Below are 18116 nucleotides of genomic sequence, written 5' to 3'. Positions count from 1 at the left end.
CAGAGAAGACTCAAATAATATTCATAGATAATCTAATCGTAAATCCACAATTCATCGGATCTCGGCAAACACACCGCCAAAAGAATATTACATCGAATAGATCTCCAAGAACATCAAGGAGAACATGGTATTGAGAATCAAAGAGAGGGAGAGAGAGAGAGAAGAAGCCATCTAGCTACTAGATATGGACCCATAGGTGTGAGGTGAACTACTCATGCTTCATCAGAAGGGTAATGGTGTTGATGTAGAAGCCCTCCGTGATCGAATCCCCCTCCGACAGGACGCCGAAAAAGGCCCCTAGATGGGATCTCACGGGTACAGAAGGTTGCGGCGGTGGAAAAGTGTTTTCATGGCTCCCCTGATGTTTTTGGGGTATAGGAGAATATATAGGCGAAGGAACTAGGTCAATGGAGCTCGAGGCGACCACTAGGCAAGGGGCGCGCCCTACCCCCTAGTGTGCCCTCCACCTTCATGGCTACCTCGTTGCGTCTCCAACTTCATCTCCAAGTCTCCTAGTTTGCTTCTTGTCCAAGAAAGATCATCGCGAAAGTTTCATTCCGTTTGGACTCCGTTTGGTATTCCTTTTCTGCGAAACTCTAAAACAGGCAAAAAAACAGAAACTGGCACTAGGCCCTAGGTTAATAGGTTAGTCCCAAAAATTATATAAAATAGCATAGATATGCATATTAAACATCCAAAATAGATAATATAATAGCATGGAAAATTAAAAATTATAGATACATTGGAGACATACCAGACCCCTATCCAACATGCATCTAGTCTATTAAGTTCATGGAAAAACGGTGTAATGCAATAATAATGATGACATGATGTAGACAAGATCTATTCATGTAGAAATATACCCCGTCTTGTTATCCTTAATAGCAACCATACATATGTGTCGGTTCCCCTTCTATCACTGGGATCAAGCACCATAAGATCAAACCCATCACAAAGCACCTCTTCCCATTGCAAGATAAATAGATCAAGTTGGCCAAACAAAACCCAAATGTCGGAGAAGAAATACGAGGCTATAAGCAATCATGCATATAAGAGATCAAAGAAGACTCAAATAACTTTCATGGATAAAAACATAGATGTGATCATAAACTCAAAGTTCATCGTATCCCAACAAACACACCGCAAAAAGAGTAACATCATATGGATCTCCAAGAGACCAGTGTATTGAGAATCAAAAGAGAGAGAGGAAGCCATCTAGCTACTAACTACAGACCCGTAGGTCTACAATGAACTACTCATGCATCATCGGAGAGGCACCAATGAGGATGATGAACCCCTCCGTGATGGTGTCTAGATTGGATCTGGTGGTTCTGGAACTTTCGGCGCCTGGAATTGATTTTCGTGGACTCCCCTAGGGTTTCTGGAATATTGGGGTATTTATAAAGCAAAGAGGCGGTGCGGGAGGCCACCGAGGTGGGCATAACCCACATGGGCGCTTGGGCCCCCAGGAACGCCCTGGTGGGTTGTGCCCCCCTCAGGGCACCCCTCTGGTACTTGTTCGTCCCATCTTGTGTCTTCAGGACCAGAAAAAAATCCACAAAAAGGTTCGCTGTGTTTGGACTCTGTTTGGTATTGATTTCCTGCGATGTAAAAAAAAGCAGAAAACAGCAACTGGCAATTGGCATTGTGTCAATAGATTAGTACCAAAAAATCATATAAAATGATTGCAAAACATCCAAGAATGATAATATAACAGCATGGAACAATCCAAAATTATAGATATGTTGGAGACGTATCACCGATACCCCCAATGTCGTCGCCCACCGCAACGCTCTCCACGGCTAGTAGTTGCAGCTGAGGCCGAGCTGCCTCTAGGATGCCGACGTGTGCCCTACCCGAGCTAGTTCAACCATGTTGTTCTGTGCCTCACTGCTGCTGCTCCAATGTCACCATCGTCCTCTGCACCGCCGTTGTTCCTGCTACGTCATTCTTCGCCGCCTTGGATCTACTTCCCCTCTGCCAATAGATGGCCACCTCAACACAGTCAACAATTTGCCATGGGTTCGTCCAAGGCTCCACCCTCCTCCACAACATCGGTTCCCCCGGTAAAAATAAGAACATCACCGCGAAATCAGGAGGACACAACACTGGCAACCAGAACTGGTACTCATCTTCCCTTATTCGTGCAAATCTTACGTGTCTGCTTGCATGGTATTCATCCCCCAGAAGACACTAGTTGACCGCTTCTTCCTGCACCTTCTTCCTGATACTAGATGTTCCTAGTAACTCACGATGCACAAGGTTTCTCCTCATATACTATTTAACCTTAGCTAGAGGTTCGTCACCACCCTGGATTTCAGTTCCCGACCAGTTGATTCCCTATTAAAGGTAGCATTCCCCGACGTAACAGGGCCTAGTCCGCCTATTATGTCGAGGAAGCAGCGCCTTCGTGTTTATCTTAGGCGTGTGTGGGGCCTAGGAACTATTGGCGTCCGATCTGGAGATCGGCCGGGCTTAAAGGTGTTGTCGGGGGTGCTACCAAGCACGGCGGTGGTGTGAGGTCGAGGGGAGGGTGGGGCGGCGGAGGCAGGGGACTGGGCCGGTGGTCACTGGCAGTTCGAGAAAGATTGTCAACAGTGACTGGCTGGAGGTAGATGAAGGCCATCTACCCGTTCCTTGTAGATCGGACGGTTCAGAAAAAATCGACTGGCCTATTTATTTTCAGTCGAATGTTATTTTGATAGGACCACATGTGGTGGTGTGCTGGAGGTGTACCTGCATTTGCCAGCCATACCTATGCTCATATATTACAAACTCATACGGTGTACAATCTAACTTCGTTTGCCATGTAATGTTGTGAGCTACCATACGTCTCCTGTCATCTATTTTTCAGCCACCTGCTATCTGCTACTTTTACAGTGCACTAGTTATGCACACACTTCACCCATACTCTTACTATTGTTTTTTATGCATGGGTATTTCAGCCACTACCAAACTGTTGATAGAAACACGAAAGAAAAGAAAGAAGTCGCTCCAGCTTTGTTCACGGGTAGGCAAGACACGTTTCGGCACTTTAAAGGGTGCAGTGTCAGCAAATGGAGATGGTAAACGTAGCTCTGGAGTTAATGATCTCGCTGGCCATGAACCACCATCCCAGGTGCTTGCTTTAACTTCGCGGTGTCATATGTCTTTGCATGTTGCATATGGTGTCTAGCTTGTATTCGAAAGGCCGAAGTCGATCTTTATTAAGATAATGAAAGATATTTTTTACATGAACCACCATCCCGGGAGCACTAGAAGGCAAATAGCTAGTCAGGGCAATGGTCGAGCCAGTGACAAGCCTAGTACGGACATCCATCACCTACAAGCCAACTAAAAAGCCACGATGGTGATGAAGCAGCTAGCCTCCCACCAGGCTCTTAGGTCCTCTATGATCATGCTCGCCACTCCAGCCGGGTGTCTAGCTTGTATTGCTTCCAATTTGGTCAAATTGCATTTGCTTAGCTTACACATTATACCTTTGAATATGACATGCCTTCCTGTTTTTGGTACATACTACTACATTTGTCCGTTAACCATGTTCTTACATCAAACTAATGTTCTTGTGTATCCCTCATAAATCACTTATGATGACATAGTCGGGCCCGTGGATTACTACGAGAAAAGATCCTGCTTTAAAGAATGCAGTGTCAGCCTCCCCACATGATTCTCAAGAAACAACAAGGCTAGATGAAGATAGTCAACGTAGCTCTGTAGTTGATGACCTCATTTCCCCTACACCACCATCACATGTGCTTGCTCTAACTTGGCAGGGTGACATGTGGTTGCATGTTGCATATGGTGTCTAGATTGTAATTTTCCAATCTGGTTAAATTGCACGTGCTATTCTGCTTAGTTTATACATTATACATGTTATGTGGCGTGCCTTCCTGTTTTTGGTACATATTACTCTGTCTATTAAGCATGTCCTTACATAAAACTATTGTTTTTTTGTATCCCGCATCAACCAATTATGACATGACACCTTTAGTATATGTAGTGTGATATTGGTTGCATCTTTCATATGATTTATGGCATGCACTGCTTCTAATTTGTTGAAACACCATTTACGATGGGACGCTTTTAACTTGGCAGAGTCATATTGGTTGCATCTTTCATGTGGTGTCTAGCTTGCATTACTTCTAATTTGTTGAAATGGCTTGTGCTTAGTTTACACAAATAGTTGTGAATATGCCATGTCGTCCTGTTTTTCGTACATATTCCATCCTCATATCATATGTTTGCCTTACATCAAAGTAGTGAGTGTTAGTATCATGCATGAATGAGTTCTGAAGAGTGAATTTTATTGCTTTTTCTTGTCAGTTATACTTGACAATGCAAAATCAATAAAGCGGAAGGAAATTAGCAAGGCAGTGGATAATGGTGCTCCTTCTGACCAACTGAAATGGAGGGCCTCTATAGATTCTACTCCGCCCCCCCCCCCCCAACAAGATTTGCAAGACAACACATGCATAGACACTCAACATAGCTGTGTTGATGATGAGCATGTCTCCCCTAGTCCACCATCACAGGTGCTCCCTCTAACTTGGCACTGTTATATGTGGTTGTATGTTATGTATGATGTCTAGCTTGTATTGCTTCTAATTTTGTTGAATTCCATCTACTTACTTTACACATTATACTTGTGAATAAGACACGTGTTCCTGTTTCTAGACCATACAATATATGTCTATCACACCATGTTCTTACATCAAAGTACTACTGTTGTGTAACCTGCAACAATCACTTATCATAAGACACGTTTAACTTGGGAGTGTGATATAGGTTACATCTCGCATTCTTTTCTAGCTTGTACTACTTCTAATTTGTTCAAATGGCACTAATGATGAGACAGTTTTAACCTGGTAGAGTGATATTCGTTGCATCTTTCATATGGTGTCTAGCTTGCATTGTTTCTAATTTGTTGAAATGTCTTCTGCATAGTTTACACATCATAGCTATGAATATGCAATGTTGTCCTTTTTTCTTACACATTCAAACGTCCTATCATGCAGTCGCCTTACATTAAAGTAGTGCTTGTCAGAATCCTGCATCAATGAGTTCTGAAAAGTGAATTTTTATTCATTTTTATTGTGGGTCTGACTTTGCAAGGGAATAAAATTAAGTAAGAGGAAGGAAAAAAATTAAGGCAGGGACTGATGGCAGTCTTTCGGCGAAACCGGCATCCCAGGTGCTTCCTCTAGCTTGGTAGTCTGATATTGTCTTGCATGTTGCATACGATGTCTAGCTTGTATTGCTTGTAATTTGATTAAATAACTATTGCTTGCTTTACACAAATAGTTGTGAATATGACATGTCGTCATGTTTTTCATACATATTCCATCCTCGTATCGTATGTTTGCCTTACATCAAAGTAGTGATTGTCAGTATCATCCATGAATGAGTTCTGAAGAGTGAAGTTTATTGCTTTTTCGTGTTGGTTTTACTTAACAATGCAAAATCAATAAAGCGGAAGGAAATTAGCAAGGCAGTGGATAATGGTGCTCCTTCCGACCAACTGAAATGGAGGGCCTCTACATATTCTATACCCCCCCCCCCAACAAGATTTGCAAGACAACACATGCATAGACACTCAACATAGCTGTGTTGATGATGAGCATGTCTCCCCTAGTCCACCATCACAGGTGCTCCCTCTAACTTGGCACTGTTATATGTGGTTGTATGTTATGTATGATGTCTAGCTTGTATTGCTTCTAATTTTGTTGAATTCCATCTGCTTACTTTACACATTATACTTGTGAATAAGACACGTGTTCCTGTTTCTAGACCATACAATATATGTCTATCACACCATGTTCTTACATCAAAGTACTACTGTTGTGTAACCTGCAACAATCACTTATCATAAGACACGTTTAACTTGGGAGTGTGATATAGGTTACATCTCGCATTCTTTTCTAGCTTGTACTACTTCTAATTTGTTCAAATGGCACTAATGAGGAGACAGTTTTAACCTGGTAGAGTGATATTCGTTGCATCTTTCATATGGTGTCTAGCTTGCATTGTTTCTAATTTGTTGAAATGCCTTCTACATAGTTTACACATCATAGCTATGAATATGCAATGTTGTCCTTTTTCTTACACATTCAATCGTCCTATCATGCGGTCACCTTACATTAAAGTAGTGCTCGTCAGAATCCTGCATCAATGAGTTCTGAAAAGTGAATTTTTATTCATTTTTATTGTGGGTTTGACTTTGCAAGGGAATAAAATTAAGTAAGAGGAAGGAAAATAATTAAGGCAGGGACTGATGGCAGTCTTTCGGCGAAAGCGGCATCCTAGGTGCTTTCTCTAGCTTGGTAGTCTGATATTGTCTTGCATGTTGCATATGATGTCTAGCTTGTATTGCTTGTAATTTGATTAAATAACTGCTACTTGCTTTACACAAATAGTTGTGAATATGACATGTCGTCATGTTTTTCATACATATTCCGTCCTCGTATCGTATGTTTGCCTTACATCAAAGTAGTGATTGTCAGTATCATCCATGAATGAGTTCTGAAGAGTGAATTTTATTGCTTTTTTGTGTTGGTTTTACTTGACAATGCAAAATCAATAAAGCGGAAGGAAATTAGCAAGGCAGTGGATAATGGTGCTCCTTCCAACCAACTGAAACGGAGGGCCTCTACAGATTCTACTCCGCCATCCCCCAACAAGATTTGGAAGACAACACATGCATAAACACTCAACATAGCTGTGTTGATGATGAGCACGTCTCCCCTAGTCCACCATCACAGGTGCTCCCTCTAACTTGGCACTGTTATATGTGGTTGCATGTTATGTATGATGTCTAGCTTGCATTGCTTCTAATTTGTTGAATTCCATCTACTTACTTTACACATTATACTTGTGAATAAGACACGTGCTCCTGTTTCTAGAACATACAATGTCTGACTATCACACCATGTTCTTCATCAAAGTACTATTGTTGTGTAACCTACAACAGTCACTTGTCATAAGACATGTTTAACTTGGGAGTCTGAGATAGGTTACATCTCATATTATTTTCTAGCTTGTACTACTAATTTGTTGAAATGGCACTAATGACGAGACCGTTTTAACTTGGTAGAGTGATATTCGTTACATCTTACATACGGTGTCTAGCTTTCATTGCTTCTAATTTGTTGAAATGCCTTCTGCTTAGTTTACACATCATAGTTGTGAATATGCAATGGCACTAATGACGAGAGACATTTAACTTGGTAGTGTGATGTTGTTTGCATCTTGCATATGATTTATTTCTTGTACTGCTTCACATTTTTTTAAATGCAAGTTATGACGAGACACTGTTAACTTGGAAAAATGATATTTGTAGCATCTTTCATATGGTGTCTACCTTCCATTGCATTGCTTCTAATTTATTGAAATGCCTTCTACTTAGTTTACACATCATAGGTCTGATTATCTCATGCCGTCCTGTTTTTCGTACATATTACATCCTCCTATCATGTGGTTTCCTAACATCAAAGTTCAGTTCGTCTATATCACGCATCAATTTGTTCTGAAGAACTAAATCTTTATTCTTTTTTCTTGTCGGCTTGACTTGACATGGCAAAGAGAAAGAGGAAGAAACACAGGATGGTAGGGGATGGTGTTAGTACTTAGGCTGCACGAAAACGGAAGAGCAAGAATTATGCAGATTCTATTGGTACTGATGGTGCTAGAAGGTCGAAGTCCACCGGAAAATTGTACAAACACAGTATCCCCTACTACACCAGCTACAAAACTATCCAAACACAAACGAATAGCTGCCACCAAACAAGCAACGACAGCCCTAGTTGTTGCAGGACCTTCTTCCACAGTACCAACATCTGCACGAGTTACTCGTTCGGCAACTTTGCTAGCGGCAAGTTCCCAAGCTCCCTTGCCACCTGACACTACTTCTGAAGCAGTCTTGACATAAGATGAGTTGGCAAGATTAGATGAACCTTGTGAGCTCAAACAGTAAGAAGGTAGTTGCTTGAGTCAAGTTATAGTTTCATGCGTCTTTATCTGTAATCTCACAGTTTGATGTACACTAGCACTTCCCATGTTCGTTGTTGAACTAGCACCTAGCCACGACAAGAAACAGACATCAAGGCTAATGCTCGATGGGTTAACTAAATCTAGAGGAGGAAGAATAGAGATCCATTTTGAGGCAGGTTTCAAAAGGCCACGTGATGCTACAGAGTTAACCAAGTTAGTATCAGAGGCAGTCATTGCCGTTAGGTGTCATGCGCGTATCCTCGCAACATGGATTCAGTACAGGAATGACACAAATGAAACCCAGTGTAACACCTTCCTCGACCATTTTTCTGTAATTATGGTTATGTATGGAAATTAGCAATATCATCTTGCTCTGTCCCATACTTTCTAGGTTGCTGGTAATGAGACTCCCATAATTTTCAACAGACGAGGTTCGAGTTGGATAGCCAAGATGATGCAACCAGACAAGCATGCACCCATGTTTTCAAGTCTGCTCTGCGACAGTACTGGTATAACTTGAGGAAAACTCACTTTGAAGGCAAGGCTAACAGTGAACTTTCCCGAACATCTCCAGTGGAAAATATATCGAATGAAGACTAGAGAGGCCTTGTTAAACACTATTCTGATCCAAAGTATCAAGTACGTTATATAAATGTGATCAGATCACATGTTGAACTCCTATTTATGCATGTGCCTCGCAAATCTATCTTCTTGTAGGTGAACTATTCAAAGAACAAGGCCAACCGTATGAAAGTGAAATTCCAACAGACGACGGGATCTCGTAGCTATATTGCACACTGCGAGGCTATTGTAACTAGTTGTTGTTTCACTCTTTTCGATGTGCCATATTATCATATCTATATTGACTTGTTCCAAATGCATATGAAAGCCTGCAAGGACCAAAAAGTACCTGAACCAAATGATGTGGAAATCTTCAAGGACTGTCACACCAGCAAGACGAAGGGCATGAATACACCAGTCAAAGCCGCTGTTTTAAGTCCTTAATCCTCATGCCTTTTAACTACTACTTACTCTGACTTGTGCATTGAGCTCCACGGTTTGCAACCAATTTCTATTACACTTTTTCAATTTTATACACAACTGTCTTAGCGTATCGTTGCACCTTACAAGGTTTAAAAGAGAGGAGTGATGTTCCTTTGATCTTGATCTATAATATAGTTCCATGCTGGACTTGCCCACACAACATTACAATTGCCTATTTGTTTGTTCCCGGTTGTTTTATGATATGAAGATGTCATATTATGCTTACAGTATTATAAACTTTGTCCCTTTATCCTTAGTTGTCAATACAATGTCAAGAAATAGACAATACATTAGCCATGGTACATGGTCATATGTTTGGAACCTAGTTTTATTATGTACTTTGCAGTAAAATACAACTAATATTTTACATGGGTTCACCAGAATAAGTTATGTATATATAACAAAGCTATTCTATTTGGTTTTGCTGCCTCCTTAATATCTTTTGTTCTGGTACTACTAATGTACAAACTCAACTTTTCAGCAAGCTATGGAACAAATGGTGGAACCGCCACCTTTTGGAGGTGACGAGGCAACTATAACCGCAATGTCACCTCTTGCTGCAGTGGGTCAGTACCTGTCCACTAATAGTGCCAAAAGCGTGTTCCTGCATAATACTGGGTTGGTTGTTAAGGCAATCTCGTCCAAACTGCCATGCTACTTCTTGAGCTTGCATTGTTTTTTCCCTTGAAGAGGAAATGGTGATGCAGCAAAGTAGAGATAAGTATTTCCATCAGTTAGAGAACCAAGGTATCAATCCGGTAGGAGACAACACACAAATCACCAAGACATGCACAAACAATCAAACAACTTGCACCCAACACGATAAAGGGGTTGTCAATCCCTTCATGGTTACTTGCAAAAGTGAGATCTGATAGAGATAGAATAAACTAAGCAAAAGATAAAGTAAATATTTTTGGTATTTTGGTTTATAGATCGGAAAGTAAAAGATTGCAACATAGTATATTGGAAACTTATATGATGGAAAATAAACCCGGGGGCCATAGGTTTCACTAGTGGCTTCTCTCAAGATAGCAAACAATAATGTGGGTGAAAAAATTACTGTCGAGCAATTGATAGAAAATCGCAAAGTTATGATGATATCTAAGGCAATGCTTATGAAATATAGGCATCACGTCAATGTCAAGTAGATCGAAACGATTCTGCACCTACTACTATTGCTCCACACATCGACCAACTCATGCCTGCATCTAGAGTATTAAGTTCATGAAGAACAGAGTCACGCATTACGTAAGATGACATGACGTAGAGGAATAAACTCAAGAAATATGATGTAAACCACATCCTTTTATCCTTGATGGCAACAATACAATATGTGCATTGTTGTCCCTACTGTCACTGGGAAAGGACACCACAAGATTGAACCCAAAGCTAAGCACTTCTCCCATTGCAAAAAAACCAATCTAGTTGGGCAAACTAAACCAATAGTTCGAAGAGAATTGCAAAGATATCAAATCATGCATATAAGAATTCAGAGAAGATTAAAATAATATTCATAGATAAGCTAATCATAAATCCACAATTCATCGAATCTCTACAAACACACTGCAAAAGAATATTACATCAGATAGATCTCCAAGAACATCGAGGCAAACATGGTATTGAGAATCAAAGAGAGAGAATAAGCCATCTAGCTACTAGCTATGGAAATGTAGGTCTGAGGTAAACTACTCACGCTTCATCGGAAGGGTAATAGAGTTGATGTAGAAGCCCTCCGTGATCGAATCCCCCTTCGATAGGATGCCGGAAAGGCCCCTAGATGAGATCTCACGGGTACAGAAGGTTGCGGCGGTGGAAAAGTGTTTTCGTGGATGCTTCTGGTGGTTTGGGGATACATGTGAATATATAGGGCCAAGGGTTAGGTCAGAGGAGTCCCGAGGAGGCAGCAAGGTAGGGGGGCGCGCCCTCCCCCCTTGTCGCTGCCTCGTGGCTCTTCTGACTTCATCTCCAAGTCTCTTGGGTGTCTTCTGGTCCATTTGGTATTCCTTTTCTGTGAAGCTCAAAAACAAGGAAAAAACAGAAACGGGCACTGGCCTCTAGGTTAATAGGTTAGTACCAAATATAATGTAAAATAGCACATTAATGCATATAAAACATCCAAAACAGATAATATAATAGCATGGAACAGTAAAAATTATAGATACGTCGGAGACCGTATCAAGCATCCCCAGGCTTAATTCCTTCTTGTCCTCGAGTAGGTAAATGTTAAAAACAGAATTTTTGATGTGGAATGCTACCTAACATATTTATCCATGTATTTTTTTCTTTATTGTGGTATGAATTTTCAGATCCATAAGATTCAAAACAAAAGTTTAATATTAACATAAAAAAAATAATACTTCAAGCATACTAACACGATAATTATGTCTTCTCAAAATAACGTGGCCAAAGAAAGTTATCCCTAAAAAATCATATAGTCTGGCTATGCTCCATCTTCATCACCCAAAATATTCAAATCATGAACAACCTCGATAACAAGCCAAGCAATTGTTTCATACTTTTGGTGTTCTCAAACCTTTTCAACTTTCATGCAATACATGAGTGTGATCCATGGACATAGCACTATAGGTGGTATAGAATATGGTGGTTGTGGAGAAGACAAAAGGAGGGAGATAGTCTCCAATCAACTAGGTGTATCAATGGGCTATGGAGATTCCCATCAATAGCTATCAATGTGAGTGAGTAGGGATTGCCATGCAACGGATGCACCAGAGCTATAAGTTTATGAAAGCTCAAAAATAAAAACTAAGTGGGTGTGCATCCAACTTGCTTGCTCATGAAGACCTAGGGTGATTTGAGGAAGCCCATCGTTGGAATATACAAGCCAAGTTCTATAATGAAAAATTCCCACTATTATCTGAAAATGACAAAATAGGAGACTCTCTATCATGAAGATCATGGTTCTACTTTGAAGCACAAGTGTGGAAAAAGGATAGTAACATTGCTCCTTCTCTCTTTTTATCTCTTTTTTTGTTTGGCTTCTTTGTCCTCCCCTTTTTTTATTTCCTCACATGGGATAATGCTCTAATAATGATGATCATCACACTTCTATTTACTTACAACTCAAGAATTACAACTTGATACTTAGAACAAAAATATGCCTCTGTATGAATGCCTCCGGCAGTGTACCGAGATGTGCAATGACTCAAGAGTGACATGTATGAAAGAATTATGAAAGGTGGCTTTGCCACAAATACAATGTCAACTACATGATCATGCAAAGCAATATGACAATGATGAAGCGGGTCATAATAAATGAAACAGTGGAAAGTTGCATGGCAATATATCTCGAAATGGCTATGGAAATGCCAAAATAGGTAGGTATGGTGGCTATTTTGAGGAAGGTATATGGTGGGAGTATGATACTGGCGAAAGTTGCGCGGTACTAGAGAGGCTAGCAATGGTGGAAGGGTGAGAGTGCGTATAATCCATGGACTCAACATTAGTCATAAAGAACTGACATACTTATTGCAAAAATCTATTAGTCATCAAAACAAAGTACTGCGTGCATGCTCCTAGGGGGTAGATTGGTAGGAAAAGACCATAGCTCATCCCCGACCGCCACTCATAAGGAAGACAATCAATAAATACCTCATGCTCCAACTTTGTTACATAACGGTTCATAATACGTGCATGCTACGGGAATCACAAACCTCAACATAAGTATTTCTCCAATTCACAATTACTCACTAGCATGACTCTAATATCACCATCTTTATATCAATAATAAAGAATCAAACTTCTCATAGTATTTAATGCACTTCATATGAAAGTTTTTATTATATCCATCTTGGATAGCTATCATATTAGGACTAATTTTATAACCAAAGCAAATTACCATGCTGTTTAAAAACACTCTCAAAATAATATAAGTGAAGCATGAGATTTCAACAATTTCTACAAAATAAAACCACCACCGTGCTCTAAAAAGATATAAGTGAAGCACTAGAGCAATATTCCCTAGCTCAAAAGATATGTGAGGCACATAGAGTATTCTAATAAATCACGATTCATGTGTGTCCCTCTTAAAAGGGGTGTACAGCAAGGATAATTGTGGCAAACTAGAATTCAAAGACTCAAATCATACAAGACGCTCCAAGCAAAACACATATCATGTGGTGAATAAAAATATGCCTCAAGTAAAGTTACCATAGACAAAGACGAAAGAGGGGATGCCTTCCGGGACATCCCCAATCATAGGCTCTTGGTTGTCCTTGAATATTACCTTGGGGTGCCTTGGGCATCCCTAAGCTTAGGCTCTTGCCACTCCTTGTTCCATAGTCCATCAAATCCTTACCCAAAACTTGAAAAGTTCTCAACACTAAACTCAACAAAAAATCTCATAAGCTCCAAGAAAATAAATCACCACTTTTGGTACTGTTGTGAACTCATTATTTATTTATATTGGTGTAGTATCTATTGTATTCCACCTTTTCCATGGTTCATATGCCTCGATACTACCCATAGATTCATCAAAATAAGCAAACAACACATAGAAAATAGAATTTGTCAAAAATAGAACAGTCTGTAGCAATCTGGAAACTTCGAATACTTATGTAACTCCAAAATTTCTGAAACATTAGGACAACCTGGGAAATTTTTGTAACAATCTTGTGCAAAAAGAATCAGATCAAAAACACGCTTCTGTGAATTATGAAAATTATTTTCCTGGGCGCAAAATTTTTATTTTCCAGCAAGATCAAAAAAACTATCATAGTAAGCCATCCCAAAGGTCTTGCTTGGCACAAACACTAATTAAAACACAAAACAACATCTAACCATAGTCTAGATGAATTATTTATTGAAAACAGCAAGGAAAAATATTGGGTTGTCTCCCAACAAGCGCTTTTCTTTAAAACCTTTTAGCTAGGCATTGATAATTTCAATGATGCTCACATAAAAGAGAAGAATTGAAGCACAAAGAGAGCATCATAAAACACGTGAAAAATACATCTAAGTCTAACATACTTCCTATGCATAGGCATTTTATAAGCAAACAAATTATCAAGGTAAGCAAAAACTAGCATATGCAAGGAAGAAGAAAGAGAAGATAGCAATCTCAACATGAAGAGAGGTAATTTAGTAAGATCAAAATTTCTACCACCATATTTTCCTCTCTCATAATAATTATATGTAGGATCATAAGAAAATTCAATAAAATAGCTATCACATAACATATTCTCAACATGATCCACATGCATGCGAAGTTGACACTCTTCCAAAATAGTGGGATTAATATGAACTAAAGCCATGACCTCTCCAAACCCACTTTTAATATTATTGCAAACATTATTATCAATATCATATTCATCATGGGGCTTAAATAAATTTTCAAGATCATAAGAAGAATCACCCTAATCATGATCATTGCAACAAGTAGTGGACATAGCAAAACTAGCATCCCCAAGCTCAGGATTTTGCATATCATTAACACAATTGACATTAATAGAATTTATAATAACATCATTGCAATCATGCTTTTCATCGAAGGAACTATCAAGTGTGGGTGCAATAGTAATAATTTCATTTTTAACATAATGAACTATAGCAAGTTCATCTCCATAAGCATAATTAATATTGGCATCATGGACATAAGAATAGAAAGCATCATGTTCATCAAGGGATATTTCAATCAAATCATCAGAATCATAATTATCTATAGATTCATGCATATCATTATTTTCTTCCAAAGCAACAGTCATTCTCTCAATAAATTCCTTAACATAGGCATTATGAGCATAGTTCTCATAGCAATATTTAAGTATGTCAAAATTTTCAAATTTCTAGAGAGTAATATCATACTTTTCAATCAAAGAAGCAACTTCATATGCACCCTTAACAGCAACAAATTCTTTAATTTGTTCGATATCATAGTAACTACAAATACCCTTTTCATAAGAAGATAAGATTTCATTATCATTAAACTCACATAGGTAGGGAAGGTGTTTTTTAGGATTCTTAGATCAACAAGTAAAATCACAAAGTTCACAAAGATTCCAACCATACCATAGAAAACAATTTATTTGATTCCATAGGAGTCTCCCTTTTTCAGACAAACGGTGACGCACAAAATGAGCATGCTCATCTAAAGATTTTCCCTCAACTAAAATAGTTTGGGGTTTCAGCACGAGAACATATGGATCGAAGATGATCCAAGTAGAAAACTTTAAATGGATCCATATCAATAGATTTTTAGCAAGCAAATAGAAGGCACATGGAAACACAAGCAAAAATAGCAAACGAGCAAAAAGGCATACTGAAAGACGAATTGAAAGAGGGGCGAATAAAAGGCAATTTTTTCGAAAATAGTTTCAGAAGTGGGGGAGAGGAAAACGAGAGGAAAATGGCGAATAATGTAATGCAGGAGATGAGAGTTTTATGATGGGTACTAGGTATGTCTTGACTTGGCGTAGATCATCCCAGAGACGGCGCCAGAAATTCTTCCTGCTACTTCTTGAGCTTGTGTTGGTTTTTCCTTGAAGAGGAAAGGGTGATGCAGCAAAGTAGAGATAAGTATTTCCCTCAGTTAGAGAACCAAGGTATGAATCCAGTAGGAGACAACGCACAAATCACCAAAACAATCAAACAACTTGCACCCAACACAATAAAGGGGTTGTCAATCCCTTCACGATTACTTGCAAAAGGGAGATCTGATAGAGATAGAATAAACTAAACAAAAGATAAAGTAAATATTGTTGGTATTTTTGGTTTACAGATGGAAAGTGAAAGATTGCAAGATAGTAGATCGGAAACTTATATCATGAAAAATAGACCCGGGGGCCATAGGTTTCACTAGTGGCGTCTCTCAAGCTAGCAAATAATATGGTGGGTGAACAAATTACTATCGAGCAATTGATAGAAAAGCGTAAAGTTATGACGATATCTAAGGCAATGATTATGAAATATAGGCACCATGTCCGTGTTAAGTAGACCGAAACTATTCTGCATCTACTACTATTACTCCACACATCGACCGACTCCTGCCTGCATCTAGAGTATTAAGTTCATGAAGAACAAGTAACGCATTAAGTAAGATGACATGATGTAGGAATAAACTCAAGCAATATGATGTAAACCCCATTTTTTATCCTCGATGGCAACAATACAATACGTGCCTTGTTGCCCCTACTATAACTGGGAAAGGACACCGCAAGATTGAACCCAAAGCTAAGAACTTCTCCCATTGCAAGAAAAACCAATCTAGTTGGCCAAACTAAACTGATAGTTTGAAGAGAATTACAAAGATATCATATCATGCATATAAGAATTCAGAGAAGATTCAAATAATATTCATAGATAAGCTGATCATAAATCCACAATTCATCGGATCTCTACAAACACACCATAAAGGAAGATTACATTGGATAGATCTCCAAGAACATCGAGGAGAACATGGTATTGAGAATCAAAGAGAGAGAGAAGAAGCCAACTAGCTACTAGCTATGGACCCATAGGTTTGAGGTAAATTACCCACGCTTCATCGGAAGAGCAATAGAGGTTTTGTAGAAGCCCTCCATGATCGAATCCCCCTTCGGCAGGATGCCGGAAAAGGCCCTTAGATGGGATATCACGGGTATAGAAGGTTGCGGAGGTGGAAAAGTGTTTTCGTGGATGCTTCTGGTGGTTTGGGGATATATGTGAATATATAGAGCCAAGGGTTAGGTCAAAGGAGTCCCGAGGAAGTGGCAAGGCAGGGGGCGTGCCCTCCCCCCTTGCCGCTGCCTCGCGACTCTTCTGACTTCATCTCCAAGTCTCTGGGGTGTCTTCTCGTCCAATAAAAATCATCGTGAAGGTTTTATCCGTTTGGACTCCATTTGATATTCCTTTTCTGCGAAGCTCAAAAACAAGGAAAAAATAGAAAGTGGCACTAGGCTCTAGGTTAATAGGTTAGTCCCAAAAATAATATAAAATAGCATATTAATGCATATAAAACATCCAAAGCAGATAATATAACATCATGGAACAATCAAAAATTATAGATACATTGGAGATGTATCGTGCCTCATGATCAAGATATGCAAGCTCAAAACAATGTTATATATGCGCTCCAGACACAAGTCCAATCCCTAACAGAGACCCATTGTGAAAGAAGGACATCCATTGTTCGATGTCGTCAAGATATGCATGGTTTTGAAACCAGACTATCAAACATTTGCTATGTTGTTGAGGAGCCTAGGAGAAATGAAGGTGAAGGTTATGGTGCTTCATCAGACAGCACAGCATGAAAAGTTAACAGTCATGTCAATGTACTAAGCTTCTGAACTTCTGGTGGTGCATTTATCTACCGGACTGTTAACTTTTATGCCAACCTTCCTTTTGTTTTATAGTGTTAATTTGTTTTGTTGTGATATAAAATTTGTTCTTAACGTGCAGTGACAGGCTGAAGAAAACAACAAGCATTTTTGTATAGTGTAGGGTGTTCCCTATATTTGCACTGGTGGCGAACTTTGATGCCCAGCGGATGTAATATGTGCAATCTCCTTAATAGCCTAGCCTTAGTTTCTGGCTTATTTATTTCCCTAGTCTTCTTTTTCTTTGGTTTGCTAGTGGTCGCAACAACCATGGGCCAGATACGGGTCGTGGTAACCTTGAGCCTGCTATGGGTCGTATGATCAATGGGCCTCCTATGGGTCGTCAGATAAATGGGCCTCCAATGGGCCATAGAATCAATGGGTCGTTGGATAAATGGGCTGACATGGGCCATAAACGGGCCTAATTGGTATCGGGCCAACACGGTAACGGGCCGTTAACAGGCCGAAAGACAGCAAAGGCTTAATTCTGTCACCGGCATAGCAGGTCGTTAATGGGTTGGAATACATGACGGGTTGGAATCGCCGCGGGCCACTAAAGGGCCCAAAGATACAAAAGGCCTCATATGAGCCAAAAGATGTCGTGGGACATACATGGGCCAAAAGTGAAACGGGCTGGTATTATACTAGACAACCCACATGATGTTGTTGGGCCGAATTCAGGAACGCCATAACGGGTCGTGAGTTAACGGGCCGTAAAATGGGCTATATGCGAACAGACCGTTAACAGGCTTTTCATGGGTCGGCCCCTGCTACCTT

Source organism: Triticum aestivum, chromosome 4B (genome assembly GCF_018294505.1).
Source record: "Triticum aestivum cultivar Chinese Spring chromosome 4B, IWGSC CS RefSeq v2.1, whole genome shotgun sequence".
NCBI lineage: Eukaryota > Viridiplantae > Streptophyta > Magnoliopsida > Poales > Poaceae > Triticum > Triticum aestivum.
Note: the sequence above shows the minus strand (reverse complement) of the source record.